Source organism: Myotis yumanensis, unplaced genomic scaffold, assembly GCF_028538775.1.
Source record: "Myotis yumanensis isolate MYYU_CA2020_CCGP unplaced genomic scaffold, mMyoYum1.0.hap1 SCAF_5, whole genome shotgun sequence".
In the NCBI taxonomy this organism is placed as follows: domain Eukaryota; kingdom Metazoa; phylum Chordata; class Mammalia; order Chiroptera; family Vespertilionidae; genus Myotis; species Myotis yumanensis.
In genome coordinates this window covers 46,081,109-46,102,497 of record NW_027223756.1, presented here as the reverse complement: position 1 = coordinate 46,102,497, position 21,389 = coordinate 46,081,109, and the positions used below count along the sequence as shown (strand labels likewise).

The following is a 21,389-nucleotide window of genomic DNA, read 5'->3' as shown; positions in this document are numbered from 1 at the left end:
GTGTCTTTCATAGGATATGACATTTCTTAATTTTCTTTTTCTTTTTTATCCTCACCTGAGGATATTTTTACATTGATTTTTAGAGAGCGTGGAAGAGAGAGGGAAAAAACAGAGAGAAACATCAATGTGAGAGGGACACTTCGATTGGTTCCCTCCTGCATGAGCCCTGACTTGGGCCCTGGCCAGGGAGGGGCCTGCAACCTAGGTACATGCCCTTGATCAGAATAGAACTCGGACCCTGAGGTCTGCAAGCCGAGGCTCTATCCACTGAGCCAAACCGGCTAGGGCAGGATATGACATTTCTTAGCCCCTCCAGCAGTGGGCCTTCATTTTTTCCTCCAGGAGTGAGGTGGAAAAACCCTAGATCACCTTGTTGGATTCTTATTACCAAAGTTATCAAGAACACCGAGAGTGGCCTACAGGGAGCTTAGCCAATGAGCTGTAAAAAAAGGTGTTTCCTCTGCAGCTCACGTGCAAAGGCGGGCCTGCTGGGGGCTGTCTCCCAGTAGAGGCGGCCTGGGCACACTCCCCTGCCTCTTGGCTCCCACTCCCTCTGTGGGCCTGCTCCACCCTGCTCTCTGTGGACCTGATCGTGGCTGCAGTGGCTGGCAGACCCTGCTCCCTGCTCTCTGCAAGCCCGCTGGTTTCCTGCACCATCCATGGCTTGTCTCACCGCGCAGCAGTCCCCGCCCCGCCCCCCCACCCCCCAATCTGCACACACAGCCTATAAAGAGGTAATATGCAAATTTGTTCGGTTGTGACCATTACAGAGTCCAGGACAAATTTGCATATTATCTCTCTCTCTCTCTCTCTCTCTCTCTATATATATATATACACACACACACACATATATATAGAATATATATATATATATATATATAGAATATAAGAATATTATTCAGCCATAAAAAAAGAATGAAATATTGCCATTTGTGACAACATGGACCTTGAGGGCAATATGCTAAGTGAAATAAGTCAGAAAACATTACCAGTTAGACAAATAATGTGTGATCTCACAGAACAGTGATGTTTCCTGCCCTGTCCTCTTTTACTCTCATCGGTGTTCTGAATAATGGCTGTCAGTGAGGAACACCCACCTGCTGCTCTGGCTGGGGGTGTGTCTGTTCCTTTCGGATTGTCCCAAGGTGGGCACTCCCAATGCCATAGTCCCCAGAGTAGTGATTCCCATGACGGTAACGAGCACTGGCATCAACTTGAAGCGCTGAGGCTGGCTTTCTTTCAGCATGCATTTTTGGGGGTCAGAGACACATTCATATGAAGGACAACAAGATTTTCCTGGCTGGACACCTCCCAGCATTCACCTACACAGACCAGGGTGCCCTCCTTAGTGACCAGTCTTTTGTCCAGAATGATAGCTACCATCAGGGTTATGTGGAAGGGCACCCAGATACCACAATTACCCTCAGTACCTGTTTTGGGTGCTTTCAAGGAACATTACATATAAATGATATTATTTATGAAATAGAGCCCAAGAGGCTTCCTACCACATTTGAACATCTTACATAAAGTTAATACGCAGGAGACATAATTTCCACCCATGCGATGTGCATTATCAGAAGAAGAAATAGCTACAATTGGAGTTTTAAGAGTGATAATTCCACTTTGCTGCAAAGTGGGTATGACAGCAGCTGGGGAGCCTACAATGGGACACTTTAACTGGCATTGGTGATAGACAAGGAGCGATGTGTTTATTCGGAAAGTAATGTCATTACTGTGCAATCCGAAATGAGCTCAACTATTAATACAGTAGAGCATATGTATAAGAAAATGACCATTAATGTGATTTAAGTTGGAATTGCAATCTGGACTGAATGATATCTTGAGTTAACAAGCCTGAATTATTTTTTTTAAATATATATATTTTATTGATTTTTTTTCACAGAGAGGAAGGGAGAGGGATAGAGAGTTAGAAACATCCATGAGAGAAACATCAATCAGCTGCCTCCTGCACACCTCCTACTGGGGATGTGCCTGCAACTAAGGTACATGCCCTTGACCAGAATCGAACCTAGGACCTTTCAGTCCACAGGCTGACGCTCTATCCACTGAGCCAAACTGGTTAGGGCGAGCCTGAATTCTTTAAGGCCAGCATTTTGCATCTGGAAAAGAGAGGGCTTTAATGCCGTGTGCCCCATGATACTGCACAACTTATTGTAAAACAAATTGTATGGGGATTATGGCACGGGTTTTTCTCCAGAAGCAGGCAGCAATAAATTGAATTGTGGGATTACTAGTTTCATGGACCCCGGCTCACAGTATTTGCCAAGGAATTTGGCACATACTGTTGTCATAATTCTGGCATTCCACATGATGGTCCCGGATGTTTGTGTGGGAATGTTAGGTACATAATGAATCCATACCAAAAGAATGGAACTTAATTCAGCAACTGCAGTTTTTCTCACCTGTGGAGTATAAGTTGAAAACTGGGACGTTCATTCTCTTTAGTAAGTAAAAAGGTAATCATCATCCCAGCAGGCTGTGGGAACCATGTTGTAGAACGAGAGGAAGGGTGTGACGGTGGTGATTTGTGGAGGAAAGACCTGTTTTGTCAGTCAAACTGCACTCTGAAACCTGAGGCTGTCTGTGCGTGGGGGCTTTGTTGCAAACACTCAGATTTTACCAACAGACAGCATTTGTAGAAAAGAGGAAAATGCATGTGATCTCCCAGAGTGGTGCGGTGGGACATCCTATGATTGTCCAGAGATGTGTGTGTGCACACCGAGTAGCCATGCAAGGCCAGTGTTGGAGGCTCCTGCTATGAAAAGAAATGCATTGTCCATGATGAACAACGTTAGAACATTTTTGTCAAGGAGGCCAGGAGTGCACACATCAGAGTTGCTACAGAAAAATGAACACCCTAGGGCCCTGGTCGGCAAACCGAGGCTAGGGAGCCACATGCCGCTCTTTGGTCCTTGAGTGTGGCTCTTCCACAAAATACCACTTGGGGGCGCGCACATACAGTGCGATTGAAACTTCGTGGCCCATGAGCAGAAGGCGGTATTTTGTGGAAGAGCCACACTCAATAAGCCGAAGAGCCACATGTGAGGGCTTTAATGCCGTGTGCCCCACTGCCCTCGGGGATCTTTTTGGGAACTGTGGTTCCATTTTATGTACATATGTGGCACCTCTGATATTTTGTAGGAGGATTCAGTGTGAGAGTGTGACAGGAATTCCCCATCTGTGAGAGCATTCCACTGTGCATTGGACCCACTTCAATGGTGTCACCTGCTGGGGTACAGTCCACCATTTGGGAATGAATATACCTGACATTGGTGATGAGAAAGTTGGTACAGATTGTGGTGTGGGACCCATCTGCATTGAAAGGAAGTGTGTCTCTGTGTCACTTCTAAATAATTGTTCATCTGACACCTGCAATATGAACAGGTCTATGACAACAGAAATAACTGTCATTGCAACTAAGAGTAGGACCCTCCCTACTGCCTGAAAAAAAGAAGTGGAGTCATGATTGATAGTGGCTTGTCCCTTAGAACAGAGCCAGAAAAGCACAAAAGATGAATTACCTGCTACTATTTTGGTTGATTTCTCTTTTGATATTATTATTACGTTTGTAAATTTCCTTTGTGTGAGACAAAAAAAAAAGAAAAGAAAAAAAAAGAAGAGCAAAAGGTTCCACCTTTACCTGTCCAAGTGGAACAGAGTGTCCTACCTGTACCTGCAGAAGAAAAGGAAAATGTTACATCATTTAGAAGACAAAAGTTCTAAAAGTTTAGACTCTGAAACCCTAATGCTCTTCCAGTTTCAGTCTACTGGCAATAGGAATTATTACAGCATGTGTCATAAACCATGGACAGAAAATCCCTAAGATGTTTCATTATTTGAGATCATAACCATTAGCCAATAAATATTTATTTAGCAAATTATGCTAATACCTAGCATATTTTTACTTTCCATTATTTCAAGCAATTTCAGTGTTTATTTTTCATGAAATTAGTCTCTTTGGGTTTCCTGAGTAAAGCCACAGTTCATGAATGATGTGTGTGCGTGTGTGTGTGTGTGTGTTTAATTTGTTGTCTCTCAGTTAAAATATCCTTCCACTTTGTACTCTGCTTTGTCACACAAAGAACGAGAACTTACAAATCATATTTCTCCTTTGCCAGTCCTACTCTATTCTTCCAATAGTACTGGAGGGAAATTGGAAACCTGGAGATTTTTTAAAATTAAATTTTATTGAGGTGACATTGGTCAACATGAACATATAGGTTTCATATGTGAATTACTAAATTACAAAATCTGTATATAGGACCATGTGCCAACCACCCAAAGTCATTTTTTGTATTTGGTTGACAGTGTTGCCTCATTAAGAGCTATCACCTCAGCATCAAGAGTAACTTTCTGTCCACATATCATATCTGTTTGCTAACTCCCAGACCCAACGGCACTCAGAGATAAGAGATAAGGGCACAGCTGCCACGTATGTTAACCTCAGGGCCAGATCTTTAAGTTCTCCTCCAAATCCCCCAGGTGCCAGTACCAACCTGGCTAACCTCCTCAAAGGATGGAGTCCTAGATGTAGGGGACTTATCCCAAAGGCATGGGTCCCCATAACCACCTCTTTCCTTTGAACTTCAGTCCTAGGAGCCATAGCTCCATCTACTTGTGAATAAGTCGTGGCTACCTCAGTGGTATGGTTTTCATTCTTGTAACTGATGCCACTGTTATTGTAGTATCTTAGTATAACAAGGAACACAGGAAAGAGTGTGGCATCAGAAGCTTTCGAATTTTTCACACCCCCACCCTTTACCTTGCTGTGGACATAATTTAAATTATATAAAATCTGAAAAGAGAACAAGTGGTACTTGTCATTCTTCTTAATAACTTCACTTATAAAATGGGATAAAGAAGATCAATACAACTCTGTGTAGGATATACAACTTATTCTTGGAGGGTACACAAAATATGCATATTATACTTAAGTACAAAATTTTAATGTAAATAATATAAAGTATGGAAGATAGTCGAAAAATGTAAGTTTTGAAAATAAGACCTTTTTTTAAGGTTTTTAAAACTTTATTACCTTTTTGACACTATTGCAAATGTCTCTACTCCCCCGCCCCCTTTGCCTACCTCCACCCAGCCCTTGCCCCCCTTCCCTCTGGCCATCACCACACTGTTGTCTATGTCAGTGGGTTATGCATATAGGTTCTTTGGCTAATCTCTTCCCCTTCTTTCATCTAGTTCCCCTTCCCCTTCCACTCTGACAGCTGTTAGTCTGTTGCATGTATCCATGTCTCTGTTTCTATAAGACCATCTGAAAACATTTCCTGGGTGCTGCAGGGCCAACCATGACTACTCTAATGACTTCGCCTTACTGGCATTATTGTTTTCTAAATAATAGTAAAATAAGGGGGAGGGTTAGAACAGTCATGCTTGGCCTGGCAAAAAACAACAACACAAAACAAAAACAACAACAACAAAACAAAACAAAGAATGCAATCTCACTTCTACTCAAATATATGGTTCATGCCAAAATATATATTTAATTGGACTAGATGGATATTTTATCTGTTTTAGCACTGGGTATATTTTTAAACAAGTTAAATGAGAGGTTTAAGAATCACTAGGACCTGGGCTAATGTCAGGGAGAAGAAAGTAAATAAGATAATTATGGACCTAGTACTCATGCAGTTTCAAGGATCAAGTACAACTCAAAAAATTTGTTTAGTGACTTTGTGTTGATCAGTTAGAACAACCAAATGAATATTTATACTGAGATCTAAGGCAAGTTTTTAAAAAAGTGTTGCTATTAAACACTTGAAAATAAAAATGAAAGCTTTTTTTTTTTTTCTGAAAACATCAGAAGTTAGAGCACTCACTTCTATCATATTTTTTTTCTTTTATCTTAATTTTATTTTTGTCTCATGAATGCTAATGATTTTGGGGTAGCTTTTGTGAACTCTCATTTTTATTAATATTCAATGCCATATTATTCCAAAGATAAAATTTGAAAACTTCACTTACTGAAAGCATTTGAAGAGGACTATCTGTTGGTGATCTTACAAGGGACAGCATTTCCTGTGCACCTTGTTATTTGAAATGTACCCTCAATTCAGGAGAATAACCTAAAAGAGATAATTTGTTCTCCAGAGTAATAAAACTATAATTTAAAAATAAGGCAGTAAATGTAAACTGAATGAATGCAGAAATAAAAATGCAGTTTATTTAAAAAATAACTACAATAAATCCAGAATCCAAATAAATAGACAATAAAAAGAGTCAGAAGTTGTATGTTGACAATGTATAATATTGATAAGGGTTTTGTCAGCATACTGCAAAATCCATAAAATTGGGTTCATTAAAAAGTAGCAATAAGCATTTCATAGGAAGCTTCAAATAATTTTTGAAAGTTGGTAATTTACATGATAAATATTTTTTAGTAAACTAGAATATCAGTTCTGTAAGCTACTCATGGATTTTAAGTTTACAGTAACAATAAATATTTACCCAAACATCTCCAAGACCACTGAGTGGCAGGTTTTATTGTTTTTGTTGTTTTGTTTTTGTGGGTGTTTTTTCTATTAGGCCTTTAAAACAAAATTATAGTGAACACAGTCACTTCTAAATAGAAGAGGGACATTATTTGCATAAACACTGTTCTCCCTCAGGACATTAGGCAAATATTTCATAACAGCATCATAGGAAACAAGGAAGCAGCACATTATCTGGCCTTTCCCCCCTCTGAATTTTGCTCAGTAGAAATAGCATCTGCTCAGTGGTTTCTAGATTGCTAAGCAGTAGGCTTACACCAAGTCTGGAGGTGAGCGCAGCCTCTTCCGCACGTTCTCATTTGGGGATGAGCTCACGGCCCTCCATGCTTTGATGCCTGAAGAGGCAATAGCCATGTTTATTGAAATGGGGGCAGGGAAACCATTCCATTCCCAGGGAAGGACATAACATGGAAAATACTGTGTAGTGTTGTTAAAAATTCATAGTGCCTGGGAGATGAGCGAGCTTGTTTTTAGGGCCTGAGCTGTACAAAACATTGTGTGACCTCATTCATAGAATAGATCTTACCTAAATTACAGAAACAATCAAAAAGTGAGATGTGATCAAGAGATAAGGAATTATCACTAAGATGCGAATGACTCTTTAAATACAAACAGGGATTCCATGAAGCCTTGTCCTTTATACAAAGACTAGAGGCCCGGTGCACAAAAATTTGTGCACTCGGGGGGGTCTTTCAGCCCAGCCTGTGCCCTCTCGCAGTCTGAGACCCCTCAGGGGATGTCTGCCTGCTGGCTTAGGCCCACTCCCCAGGGGATCGGGCCTAAGCTGGCAGTCAGACATCCCTCTGGCAGCCCGGCAGCCCTCGGGGGATGTCCACTTGCCAGCGGGGAGCAGGCCTAAGCTGCAGTCGGACATCCTTAGCGCTGCTGAGGAGGCAGGAGAGACTCCCGCCACCACTGCTGTGCTAGCAGCCATCAGCCTGGCTTGTGGCTGAGCAGAGCTCCCCCTGTGGGAGTGCACTGACCACCAGGGGGCAGCTCCTGCATTGAGCTTCTGTCCGCAGGTGGTCAGTGTGTGTCATAGTGACCAGTCATTCCCAGTTGTTCTGCTGTTAGGGTCAATTTTCATATTACCCTTTTATTATATAGGATAGAGGCCTAGTCCACGGGTGGGGGCTGGCTGGTTTGCCCTGAAGGGTGTCCCGGATCAGGGTGGGGTCCCCACTGGGGTGCCTGGCCAGCCTGGGTGAGGGGCTGAGGACCATTTTCAGGCTGGCCACACCCCTTCAGGGTGGGGGTCCCCACTGGGGTGCCTGGCCAGCCTGGGTGAGTGGCTGAGGCCTGTTTGCAGGCTGGTCAAGCCCCCCAGCAGGGACCCTTACACCATGGGTGTGTGGCCAGCCTGGGTGAGGGGCTGAGGGCTGTTTTCAGGCTGCCCACAGCCCCTTCAGGGTGGAGGGTCCTGCTGGGATGCCTGGCCAACCTGGGTGAGGGGCTGATGGCCGTTTTCAGGCTGGCCATGCCCCCCGGCGACCCAAGATCCCATCCCCTCCTTTTTTTCTTTTTCTTTTTTCTTTTTCGGGCTGGAAGCAGGTATCTGGGATTTATTTATCTTCTATAATTGAAACTTTGTAGCCTTGAGCGGAGCCCAGGGCTGGCCAGGGCAGGTGGGAAGCTTGGCTTCCTCCATCACCGGGGACAACCCAAGCCTCCTGCTCGCTCCAGCTCCATGACCGCTGCCATCTTAGTTGGGTTATTTTGCACACTCGCTCCTGATTGGCTGGTAGGCATGGCTTGTGGGTGTAGCCAAGTGATGGAGAGATAGTTAATTTGCATGTTTCTCTTTTATTATATAGGATGGCTTAGAAAATCCACCCTCATTTCCCCCTATATATATATCTTCCCATTAATTTGTCTTAAATACTTTGACACAACATTGTCTAATACCTTTCTCTGTTTTACAAGTTTGCCCTTGTCTTTTATCTGCCACTAATATTTTCCAGACATTTAATGCCCTAAGACATACCCATTTAGTCAGAACATTGCAGATGCCAACTGTAAGTCAGTTGCAGTATTTCACAGATTATAATCATTTTCTTTTATCACTGTAAGGATTGTTTAAAGTACAAGATTACTTAGCTCCCAACTGCTTGCTTCTCTTTTAGGCCTAAGTAAATGGTTAGGTTTCTCTCTTAGTGACAAAGTTTTATAAGACAGACGGTCTCATTAGACTGAGGTACTTGCAAACATCTATCGTTTTTCTTAACTAATTGGCAGTTCATCATTTTTTATGCAATATCATAACAGATACAGCCAGAGATGCCAGAGATTTGACATGGGAAATTCCTGCCTGAGTTAATGCTAATTAGTTTTCATATTTAAATAATAAGAATGGGGTTCTCGGGGATTATATTTGACCAAACAGCAAAACAAACAATTGCTATGAACATTGCTTCATTGTAACATTTTCACTCATCATCTCTTGTTTTTCATTTAAACAGAGTGTGTTGAACAGATCCCAAAGTTTCAGTGGAAGAGTAGACAAAATATTGTCTACTCTTGCTGTTGATGGTTTCCTTTCCTGTGCAAAAACTTTTTAGTTTGATGTATACTTATTTGTTTATATTTTCTTTTGTTTCCCTTGCCCAAGGAGATATATATATATATATATATATATATATATATATATATTTATTTATATATATATATATATATTATATTGCTGAAATAAATGTCAGAGATAATTATTACAACATTATTGACTATATTCCCTATGCTGTAAGAAGACAACCCACTGAATGAGAGAATATTTGCTAATGATACATCTGATAAGAGGTTATTTCCCAACAGATCCCAAAGACTCAGTGAAAGAGTAGACAAAATATTGTACAAAGATATCTAGAGCAATGGCAATGTTTGTGACCTCAGAAGACACTCTTCAGGGAACTGAGACCACTGCTTCCTTGGTCCAAGTCTCCATGGAAAGGCAGGCTGACAGGCTCCCTAAGGAGCTCCAACACTACTGGGATCTCTTTCTGTCACTGCCTCTCCCATGCAGCATTCGTGCTCCTTCCTCCTGAGTGTTAGGGTTATATGTTAGGTTTGAACACTATAGGGTCTCACCTGTGGAATCAGTATATTGTGATAGAATTTCTCTAATAGGTCCCTAGTGCAGTGGTTGGCAAACCGCGGCTCGCGAGCCACATGCGGCCCTTTGGCCCCTTGAGTGTGGCTCTTCCACAAAATACCGACTTCTGTACATGGGCCATGAAGTTTCAATCACACTGTACAAGCGCGCCTGCACATGGTATTTTGTGGAAGAGCCTCATTGAAGGGGCCAAAGAGCCACAAGTGACTCACGAGCAGCAGTTTGCCGACCACTGCTCTAGTGGAAAAGGAGATAAGAAAAAGAAAAGGAGCTAGGACATTATAAAAATGGCCCCCTTTGCCAGAGATTATGTTCAGATTTAATCTGGAACATGAAGATTTCAGTTTATTTAGACTGACAGAAATTTCCACTATCAAATTTTTAGAATGCTTATAACTGGCTAAAAACAAAGGAGCTAAAAGCTAATTAAAAAAAAATTCTACTTAGGTATGTCAAGTTTGTTGTGTTTGTAGAATTTCCAGATAGTTAATCATGCTTATATTTAGCTATGGTCTTTTAAATATTGTTTTCACAATAATGTGATATTAACAGGAAGTGGCTAAGTCAGCCAGCCAATTAACTCTACCCAGATGCTGCACTTTTGCATCATTGGAAATCATTTTGAAGAAAATTAGGAGAGAAATAATTAAGCCATGGAATAATGTTTTATGGAAGATTATATATAGAATAATCTCTATTATAAAAAGCCAGTGGGCCTAAGGCCATAACGCTGGAACGACCATAGGACCAGTCACCAGGAGGTGCATGGAGCACCTCTTGGTCCTTACCACACCCCCCCACCCAGAGGCTCTTGGGGGCGGGGCGGGAGCTACTAACAGCAGAGAGCTATGAGCCAAGGTGGGCAGGGCAGCAAGCTAGGAGCAGCAGAGGGCTACTATGGGCTATGAGCGCTGGAGAGCTACCAGCAGTGGAGGGAGGGGCGCGAGCTACAAGTGGTGATGGGTGGGGTGACCAGCTGAGGGAAACAGAAGTGAGATACTCACGCACGATTTCGTTTGTACTGGGCCTCTAGTCTATATATAATAAGCACAATATTCAATCAGACAAAATATTGTTTTGTCTAAACTATCTGTTGTTTACACTGAAGTGTGGCCATATGTAAAATCATTATTTGAGCTTTCAAAACATTGTTTCTCTTTGTAATATCAAATTACAAATGCATCCTATAATCTCTGCACATGCTTGAATCTTTCTATGGTCTAATATGATCAGTATCATCCTATCAGACCTAACTATACCTTACATCTTATTTGAAGTACGTTTGATAAAATGTACTTTTATAATTCAATCTTCATATTAATAAACACACAGGGAAGAGAAACGATATTTTTAAATAACTTAATTATGAATATTTCTTATTTAACTATGATTTAAATGTAATTATTAATAAAGATATGTGACAGGTATAATATTTATTAATAATTTCTCCTTTTTTCTTTTTTTCATTCAAAAATTGAATATTTTTGAATATCATTGAATATTCATCATTTAATTGCTAGTCTTATAGTGGAGACTTGATATAGTCCTTGCTTTCAAGGAGCTTATAATTTATTGGATATTTATGTATGTGTAATTTTTTAAATTATTTTTTCTAAATACATTTTTATTGATTTCAGAGAGGAAGGGAGAGGGAGAGAGAATTAAACATCAATGATGAGAGAGAACCACTGATCAGCTGCCTCCTGTATACCCCCTACTTGGGATCAAGCCTGAAACCTGGGCATGTGCCCTTGACCAGAATCGAACCCATGACCCTTCAGTCTGCAGGCCAAAGCTCCATCCACTGAGCCAAACCGGCTAGGGCATAATTTTCTTTTTTTAATGAACAGTTTTGGGCTATTATAAATTACCTGGTAAATTCCTGAAATTCTTAATATTTTCTTAGGACAAACTCCAAAACATAGAACTACTAAGTCAAGATTTATGAAGGTTCTTAGTTGTCAATATTGCCAAACTCATATGCACACATCAACTTGCATCCACATCATGTAAAAGTACTGGTTCACTCCATGCTGGATAGCCCTTTCACTGCCCTTCAGAAGAATCTAGCAGTACTGATAGATTATATGCTCACCATGTACCTGGTACATTATGTGGATATTGCACGTAATAACCACTACCTCGAATGGCATGTGTTATTTTCTGCGTGCTCATAAACCAACTCTCTGAAAAAGGGGGTGAGGAGCCCTACTTGTATCATTCTCCAAATTTCGGGATGTAAAAACCTCCTACATGGTTGATTTCAACCCACCAGGGGCTTAACCACTGGCTCCAAATCACTGACTATTTAGCAATTGAATCTACAAAAATGGCACCAGCACAATGTTCATTTCTATACCTGTTTTACAGGTAAAGAGATTGATTTTGGGGGGATGTAAATAACTTGCCACTGATCACACAGCTAGGAGGAAGCAAGCCAGACTGAAACTACATTTTTCCTTCAGATGGAGCTCATGTTCTCAGCCATTTCTCCTGCCTGCCTTTCAAAGCTGTGACCACTAAGGTTATTTCTACATCACTAACTTAAATGGGGCTTCCTCATATCGTATTGCCTGTTTCAAAAAGTAACAATTCTTACAGCATAGGGAATATAGTCAATAATGTTGTAATAATTATCTCTGACATTTATTTCAACAATATTATATATATATATATATATATATATATATATATATATGTATCCTTGGGCAAGGGAAACAAAAGAAAATATAAACAAATAAGTATACATCAAACTAAAAAGTTTTTGCACAGCAAAGGAAACCATCAACAGCACGAGAAGACAACCCACTGAATGAGAGAATATTTTCCAATGATACATCTGATAAGAGGTTATTTCCCAACATTTATAAAGAATTCAGACAACTCAACATAAAAAAAAAAAAAAAACATTTAAAAAATCCATTTAAAACATAGGCAAAAAATCTAAATACACACTTCTTCAAAGAGGACATACAAATAGTCAAATAAGCATATGAAAAGATGCTCAACATCACTAATCATCAGAGAAATGTAAATAGAAACCACAAGAGATATCACCTCACACTTATCAGAATGGCTATCATCAATAAATCAATAAACAACAAGTGCTGGCGAGGATGTGTAAGAAAGTGAACCTCATGCACTGCTGGTGGGAATGCAGATTGGTTCAGCCACAGTGGAAAACAGAATGGAGTTTCTTCAAAAAATTAAAAAATGGAAGTGCCTTATGACCCAGAAATTCCAATTTCACTTCTTGGAATATATCCCAAGAAACCTGAAATACTAATTGGAAGAAATATATGCACCCCTATGTTCATTGCAGCATTATTAACAATAGCCAAGATTTGGAAGCACCCAAGTACCCATCAGTATATGGGTTGATAAAAAAAAGCTGTGGTATAATTACACGATGGAATACTACTCAGCCCTAAAAAAGAATGAAAACTTAACCTTGTGCAACAAGCATGGTTGGACCTGGAGAGTGTTATGCTAAGTGAAAGTGAAATAAGCCAGTCAGAGAAAGACAAATACCATATGATTTCACGTACACGTGGAATCTAATGAACAAAATATACTAACAAACAAAATAGAATCAGATTCATAGATACTGAGGATAGTGAGAACAGACTGATAACTGTTTTAATTGGGGAGAGGGGAGAGGAATGGGAAAAAAACACACGCTATTTTGGATACAAATCTTTAGGAGTAGACTTGAAGCCCGCAACCCTAGCATGTGCCCCGACAGGGAATCGAACCATGACCTCCTGGTTATAGGGAAGGGAGGCTGGGGAGGCTGGGTGAAAAAGTTAAGGGATTAAGCAAAACAACAACAAACACACACCCAAAAACAGACACAGTGGTGATTGCCAGAGGGAAAGGGGGAAGAGGGAGGTAGAAGAGGACAAAGGAGGATAAATAGTGGTGGAAAGAAACTTGACTTTGGGTGGTGAGCGTATGATGCAGTATGTAGATGATGTGTCATAGAGTTGTACACTTGAAGCCTGTGTAGTTTTATTAACCACTGCCACCCAAATAAATTAAATAAAAATAAATAAAAGCATGACTTTTACATGGCAAAGACTATCTCTTTATACACTTGGACAGTGATCTTTGTCTGTATGTCAGCGTAAATGATAAAGTCAAATGAATAATATAAGAAAAAGTCTATTGATTGGTATCCAGGACAGCGAGACTATTATTAGAATCCATATAAATCATTTCCTCCTAAACTAATGTATGTCTCGGAGCTATAGTCAACTTGATAAAAGCTAATTTGGAGAAAAGGCGTTTTCTGTGTGTCCTTGATGGTATAACTATTAGTCTATTCATCACAAAATAATAATGACAATGTTTGAATATGTAAAAATCCATGAGTAATGAATTTCGGTCTTAGCTTTTTATAGTATCTTAAAAATAGGAACATGTAATTTATATTTCCTGATCTTATTTGGGAATTTTTCTTTATGGAACCCATGGTCTGTCTAATTCATATGTCACTATATTTCACAACATTATAAGTTATACTTTTTAAATAACTTAATGATGAGCATTAATCACTCACAAAAAATACTTTCTGTATGTTTTTATTCTTTAATATTCACTATAAAATTAACCAGCATGCAGACATAATCTTTAGCTCACTCTCAATGAAAAGATTATTTTTTTAAGTTTAAAGATCAGATTTATTTGGAAACAAACAAACAAACAAACAAACAAAAAAAGCACTTCACAATCCAAAGGATGGTATTCACATCTCAAGACATCTCCCAGGTAGTAAGTCTACAGATTAAAATCATTTTCATAAAATATATTTTTGTACAAATTTTGCATGTATTGATGAGTGGGCCATAAATCCCTTTTTCTGTTTTAATTGGGGAGAGGGGAGAGGAATGGGGAAAAAAAAACACGCTATTTTGGATACAAATCTTTAGGAGTAGACTTGAAGCCCGCAACCCTGGCATGTGCCCTGACAGGGAATTGAACCATGACCTCCTGGTTCATAGGTCGACACTCAAACACTGAGCCACACTGGCTGGTCATCAAGCCAATTATTACAGTTATATCACTTGGTATGTCTTTTATGTCCACTGGGTAGATGATTCATCAATTAAAAGTTTAAAATATCACCAATCACAATCACTGTATAATTATACAACATGCGAATGTACTAAATACCAATGAATTGTACGCTTTACAATTATTGATTTTATGTTATATGAATTGTACTTCAATAATAAAAGAGAGTTCCTTTAGTGTGCCCCCTTTTATGAAAAAAAGGGGGAGATAACAACATAAAACAAAAGTTTAAAATATCTATTCATTGTTTGATTAAAGTGGTCAGTCATACAGTCTAGTTTATTGTCAATGAGGCCCAAGAAGTCTCGTTAGTCAAAAAATGGTTTCTGGCGCATATTCAGTGTCTGTGTAACAAAGGCAGATGCATAAAAATATTCCAGATTCCAAGTCTCTTCACCTATTTTCCTGGCTTATTTTCTGAAGATATTTTGCTTATCCCTGAGATAGGCAATTCAAATGTTAAAAGAACAGCCACATATACAACAGAGTGAAATAATTAAGAAAATTAGGTTCTTTTAAAAAAAATTATTTTTATTGATTTTAGAGAGGAAGGGAAAGGGAGAGAGAGATATAAACATCAGTGATGAGAGAACCATTGACTGGCTGCCTTGTGCACACCCCACACCAAGGAAGGATCAAGCTGCAACCCGGGCAAGTGCCCAACTGGGAATCGAACTGTGAACACCTGGTTCATAGGTTAATGCTCAACCACTGAGCCCTTCAGCCAAGCAAGATAAATACGTTGTTAAAAATGGTGTTGCATTGTGTTAAATATGACATTGCCTACCTCTGATCTCTAATTATATAAAAACAATTAAATGCCTTTAATTACTACAGTGGTTGTAAGTTTGTTCATATGTGAACCAAATTGTTTCTAGGTGATATATTTCAATCTCAAAGCAATGGGGAAGAATTTTCTTCATAATCCAAACTGACCATTCTCTAGGATTGATAAAGAAGGATGCATGGTGGATACATAATGCTTGAATAGGCGATTAAACAATGATTTTTGAGCAACCTGTCAAGTTACTGTGAGCTCCATACTTTCTCATAAGCAAGGGTGTAGGGATTGCTCCTACTAAGTAGCTGTGTGCTACATGATTAAGAGCTGCCCTACATGTAACCTCACATCAGGTTCAAGGTGGCCTGAAGCAATGAGGAAAACTCAGGAGATAAAAGACGGAAGGGCAGTACTGCATACCTAAGGAAACTCATTTTGACCAAGCAGGTCAAAAGCATTCACCCATATGAACAGAACAGTGAGTGAACTCTCCTGTGTTGGAGAGGTAATTTTCATGAATCAATGAAATCAATCCCAACTGCATTCTAATGTCAAGTCAGGTGGACAATAGCAGTCAAATAGGATCTTTTTTTGAATTTTATTTCACTTTCTTGTCCATTTCAACTTTAGATGATCAGAAGTAACCTATTAAATGAGTGTATTAGTTTTATAATGCTGCTGTAACAAATTACTCTAAACTTAAAAGCTCAGAGTGACACAATCTTCTTGCTGTTTACAGGTTAGAAGTCTAACATGTGTCTCAGTGAGCTAAAATTTGTGCTGTCAATGCTGTGTTTCTCTCTGGAAACTATAGGAGAGAGTCCGTTTCTTTGCATTTTCCAGCCTCTAGAGGTCTCCGGCATCCCTTGGCTCATAGCCCTCTTCTTCCATCTTCAGAGTCAGCCACAGAGAGTCTGTGTGTCTCTTTGACTCTTCCTCCATCTCTCTCTTTCTCCCTGCTCCCCACCCCCACTCCTGTCAGGAAAGCTTCTCCACTTTAAAGATTATTATAGTGCAATCACAATTGAACTTCATAAAATATATACTAAGACAGCAACTTAAAACTTGAAAAAAAAAATGTTAAGGCAAGGATACCTCCCAAACATATAATTGCCTATATGATTTAGATATTTTTGGATACATGTATTTAATTCTGCCGGGAGCCGGTCCATCCTTGCTGCTTGACACAGTCGCTGTAGGGAGGAAGCATCTGCGCAGCGTGTTTCGGGGGACCTGGCGTATATGGCATACTGTTCTTGATATGTTTGCTCCCCTTCTTGGCGCTATGTGTTTTGGCCAAGGTTGCCTCTCCGAGGAAGGTTGTTTCCCCAGGTAGGAATTTTTCCCTGAAGTTAGGGAGGGAATAAAACCCCTTAACTAAGTGCTAGGCGGGTAGTTAATCACTTTAACTAAGAACAATCACTCTTAAGCCACATAATCTTTACTCCCTGGAAAAAGAAATGCCCTAACCTTTGGAATAGAAGTTGATAGGATTAAAATCAACTGGTATAAATACAGATGTAACAAGACAACAAAACACAGAACCTAGAGACAGGACTTGGCTGGAGATCCTAGACATAACCTAGAACCCAGAACTTCGCTGGAGTTCCTAACCAGAACTTCGCTAGAGAGAGAACCTAGCAAGAGAACATGGCAAAAGATCCTGGAGAGAACCTGGCTACCGAACTTGGCTGGAGAACCTAGACAGAACATGGCAAGAGAACATGGACACAGAACCTGGCTGGAGAACCTGGACAGGACTTGGCTGAAGATCCTACACAGAACCCACAGACAGAACTTGGCTGGAGATCCTACACAGAACCTAGAGACAGGACTTGGCTAGAGATCCTAGACAGAACCTAGGGACAGAACCTAGAGACAGAACCTAGAGACATTACCTAGAGACAGAACCTAGAGAGAGAACCTAAGGAGAGAACATGGCAAAAGATCCTGGACAGAACCTGGCTAGAGAACCTGGCTAGAGAACCTAGACAGAACATGGCGGGAGAACCTGGATAGAACCTGGTGACAGAACCCGACTGGAGATCCGGGCTAGTACCTGGCTGGAGAACCTAGCGAGAGAACATGGACATAGAACCTGGCTGGAGAACCTAGCAAGAGAACATGGACACAGAACCTGGCTGGAGAACCTGAACAGAACCTGACTATAGAACTTGGCAAGAGAACCTAGAGCCAGAACTTCGCTGGAGATCCTGACCAGAACTTTGCTGGAGATCCTGACCAGAACTTGGCTGGAGTTCCTGGCTAGAGATCCTGGCTAGGCTGCTGATCAACTGAACGCTGTCTCCATGTCATTCCTTCTTTGCCGACTCCGTCCACACCTTTGGGGACCCCTGGACCTGCTGGGGTTGGACCCCAACATCTGGCGCCTGAACAGGGACCCTTAGGTAAGCCCCCCATTCCCCTAGGTTAGCCCCACTCTCGGGATGGATAGGACTCCACCATAGGAAGAGGGTGGATAGTCTTCACCGACTCCATCCACACCTTTGAGGTCCCCTGGACCCGCTGGGATTGGACCCCAGCATAATTCTATCATTATTAAATGTGCATTAAATTTATCATTATTTAGTTATTTGTCACAGTCTTAATTTTGTATATGATAGTGCAAGTACTATCTATCTATCTATCTATCTATGCCTAATATGCAAAGTGTCCCCTCAGGAGTTCAACCAACCAGGAGTTCAATCACTTGCTATGACATGCACTGACCACCAGGGGGCAGCATGGAATGAAGGGAGACCCTGGCTGGCAGCCGGCAGCTGCTAAGGACACTACCTGGGCACGAATTTTGTGCACTTGGCCTCTAATATTCATATAAAGATAAATTCATAGCTTAAAAACCTCAACCACTTTCACAGAAACATATTAGGATCTAGTTTGTGGTATAATATGTAGATGCCATTTTTAAAAATTCTATATTATGTAAGAAGTTAAAATAAGGCAAACTGGGTTTGGGATATATGGAGGCTCTTGCACATTTTCAATACTTTTTTAACATTTAAAACTACTAAAATAAAATCTTATTAAAAATAGGAAGAATAGGCAAATTCAATTAATGATGTAAATATACAAATATCTATATAGAAATTGGTTTAATAAAATATTAAATAAAATTTAGGAGAAAGTAATATCTGATTTGGTATTCAAGTACATATCAAAATGTATCTTAAATATAATTCTTGTAATCAAGAAATCAGTGACTCACTGTTCAATAGAAATAGTTTTCTTAGATTATTTTAATGCCTTGTTATAATATTCTATTGGCCTCTAGAGCATTTAATATTTTAACTTTAGTTCTAATGCACAAAGTTCAATGAACTAAAGAATGGAAATATCTGGAGACAGAGTAGTCATGAGATATTCTTTTCCTATTCACTAATGATGGTTATATCAATGTCACTAAATTAGTGATTCAAAATAAACATGTAATGATTCAGAAAATGATATGAGTTTTAGAAATACACTATTTCAAATTAGACTTTTTTTTTGCTGAAATGACTTTGATCTTTATAGTGACAGAATTTATTCTGTGTACAGGCACAGTTCTGTTCATTTAACAATAATGAAATATTTATGTAGTTTTGCTGTATAATTAACCAGTGACTATCAGTTAATTATTGACTCATAAATGATGCTGAGCACTGTACCAGTTATTTTAGAGAATTATACTGTTTAATGAAAACATATGCATTGCTTGCTCTCCAAGAACCTGCCACTCTGCATGAGAAGACAAGATTAATACCTCAGCAATTGGAGGACAAAATGCCAAATTAGGTCACTCATTAGAAACTACGAATTATGAACAGTGATGTGTTACTCTGGCTTTGGGAACAGAAAAATTATGGAATGGGGTAATCGGGGAAAGATTCGTGAAATTGGTAACACTTTAGATAAATCCTGACCATGTCCTCATTGTTAAACAGCACATGACTTCATTAACAAGTAAAAGTTGTGTTTTTACATTTTGAGGCACCACATGCATAAAAGTATGCCTTATACATTTGCAAAACCAGTTCTACAGGAAACTGCCACTACAGTCTATCTAATAAAGAGGGAATATGCAAATTGACCACCACACTGTCACAAAGGGGGCGGCGCCGTCTCCTCAGCCCCGGTGGAGTCCCCCAGTCCTTTTAGCCCAGCCAGGGGGGCAGCAGGTGCACAGTGCGGCCAGACCTGCCCTCAGCCCCCCAGCCACCCAGGGCCAGCCCGAGGCACAGGCAAGCCTTGGAAGTTGGCTGCCCATCCGATGCCCGAGGCGCAGGCAAACCTCGGATGTCACGCAGTCAAGCCTCAGATGTCGGCTGCCCAGCTGTCTAGGGCCGGTCTGAGGTGCAGGCAAGGCTTGGATGGCAGCTGCCCAGCCACCCAGGGTGGGCCCAAGGCTCAGGTAACCAGGAATGGCCAAGGCTTGTGCTGCCAGCAGTGGCAGCAGCATAGGTGTGATGGGGGCATCACCTTCCCCTGATCTCCGGGTTGCCTCCTTGCCCTGAGGGCTCCCGAACTGTGAGAGGTGGCAGGCTGGGCTGCGGGAACCCACCTCCAGTGCATGAATTTTCATGCACCGGGCCTATACTTATATTATATTGCACATCTGTTCTCTTGCACAGGGTGTGACTCCATTCAACAGATCCAACAACTAAGAGATTATTTGGTGCATTACTCACTCCATCCCATGTTTACTTAAAGAAGTGTGACATTTAGAAAGGACTTGCTATATCAGTGATATGCCAGTTCCTTGTACTTTCTAAGGTGAGAGTAAGCACCATAGAGGCCTTTGGCAAGTGTGGTAGGTTATCTGCTCAAATTACAATCAGTTAGTGGGTCTCATTTCAGAATAGGTACAATATCTAATTTATTGGCAAGAGTATAGGTTCTAATTTTCCTTGTAAATGGAAAGAACAAGTGTTTGCCAATTAAATCAAGCAGCTTCCCAGTCAGTAATACTAATAGCTACAAAAAAAAAAAAAAAAAAAACCCAAAACAAAAAAAAACAAACCACAAAAAAACAAAACTAACTCCAAGCCATTACTCTAAATTGTTTAATGAACTGATTTTAATGTGTAGTACACTATAACCCTGAGTCCTTAAAAGTTGTGGGCAGGGGTTTACTTATTCAAACTTGAATTGACCTCAGAGTGGCTTCCCTGCAGTTATTGTGATAGAGTGGAGGCAAGCTTTAGAAAATACATTGAATGGGGATTTAAATACAGGCATAACTGGGTATATCTGTGGTTGAAATTCTTTTTTTTTAAATTTTTTTGTATGTTCAGACATTTTCTGCTATTCAGTTTAGGATTTGTTTTAGCTGTATAAAGGACTTTTTAGTCATAAAGAACACTAGCAGCCTACTCAGTTGTTGTCTTTTTCTATTAATTTTTTCCCTAACCATATCTTCAATTTATAAAAATGATAGACAAAGGGAGAAATCTATAAATATAACCTCAAATTACATAGGTAAGTTGACACTTTATACTTTGGAAACTGCACGGAACTCTCACCTACCCCTATGCTATTGTGTATTTATCCATGTGTTATGTGTCTTTACAGTTTATTCCTTTTACTCCTGAGTAGTATTTTATTGGGTCCATCTTCCTGATGATTGGCATCTGTCTTCCCTTTGAAACCATGAATAAAGCTGCTATGGACAGTCTTGTACAAATGTTTTTATAGACATACATATTTCATTTCCCTTGGAAAAATACCTGGAAGTGAAATTTCTGGGTTAAAAGGGAGCTAGTGTTTAATTTTATTAAAACATGCTATGAAAAAAATTGTCCATTTTGCAATGCCCAAAATATACGCTAGGGAAAGAATGCTATTTTCAGCATTAAATGGTAAAATAGTAAACTAATATTTATTTTTTTTACTCTTAAGT

The 21,389-nt window shown here is 40.0% G+C and overlaps 2 pseudogenes; both read left to right on the top strand.

Moving 5' to 3' along the window:
- The first annotated feature begins 940 nt into the window (after nucleotides 1-940).
- LOC139011357 (disintegrin and metalloproteinase domain-containing protein 20-like) lies at nucleotides 941-1,677 on the top strand (annotated as a pseudogene).
- A 582-nt stretch (nucleotides 1,678-2,259) lies between these two features.
- On the top strand, nucleotides 2,260-3,537 carry LOC139011356 (disintegrin and metalloproteinase domain-containing protein 25-like; annotated as a pseudogene).
- Nucleotides 3,538-21,389: the final 17,852 nt, after the last annotated feature.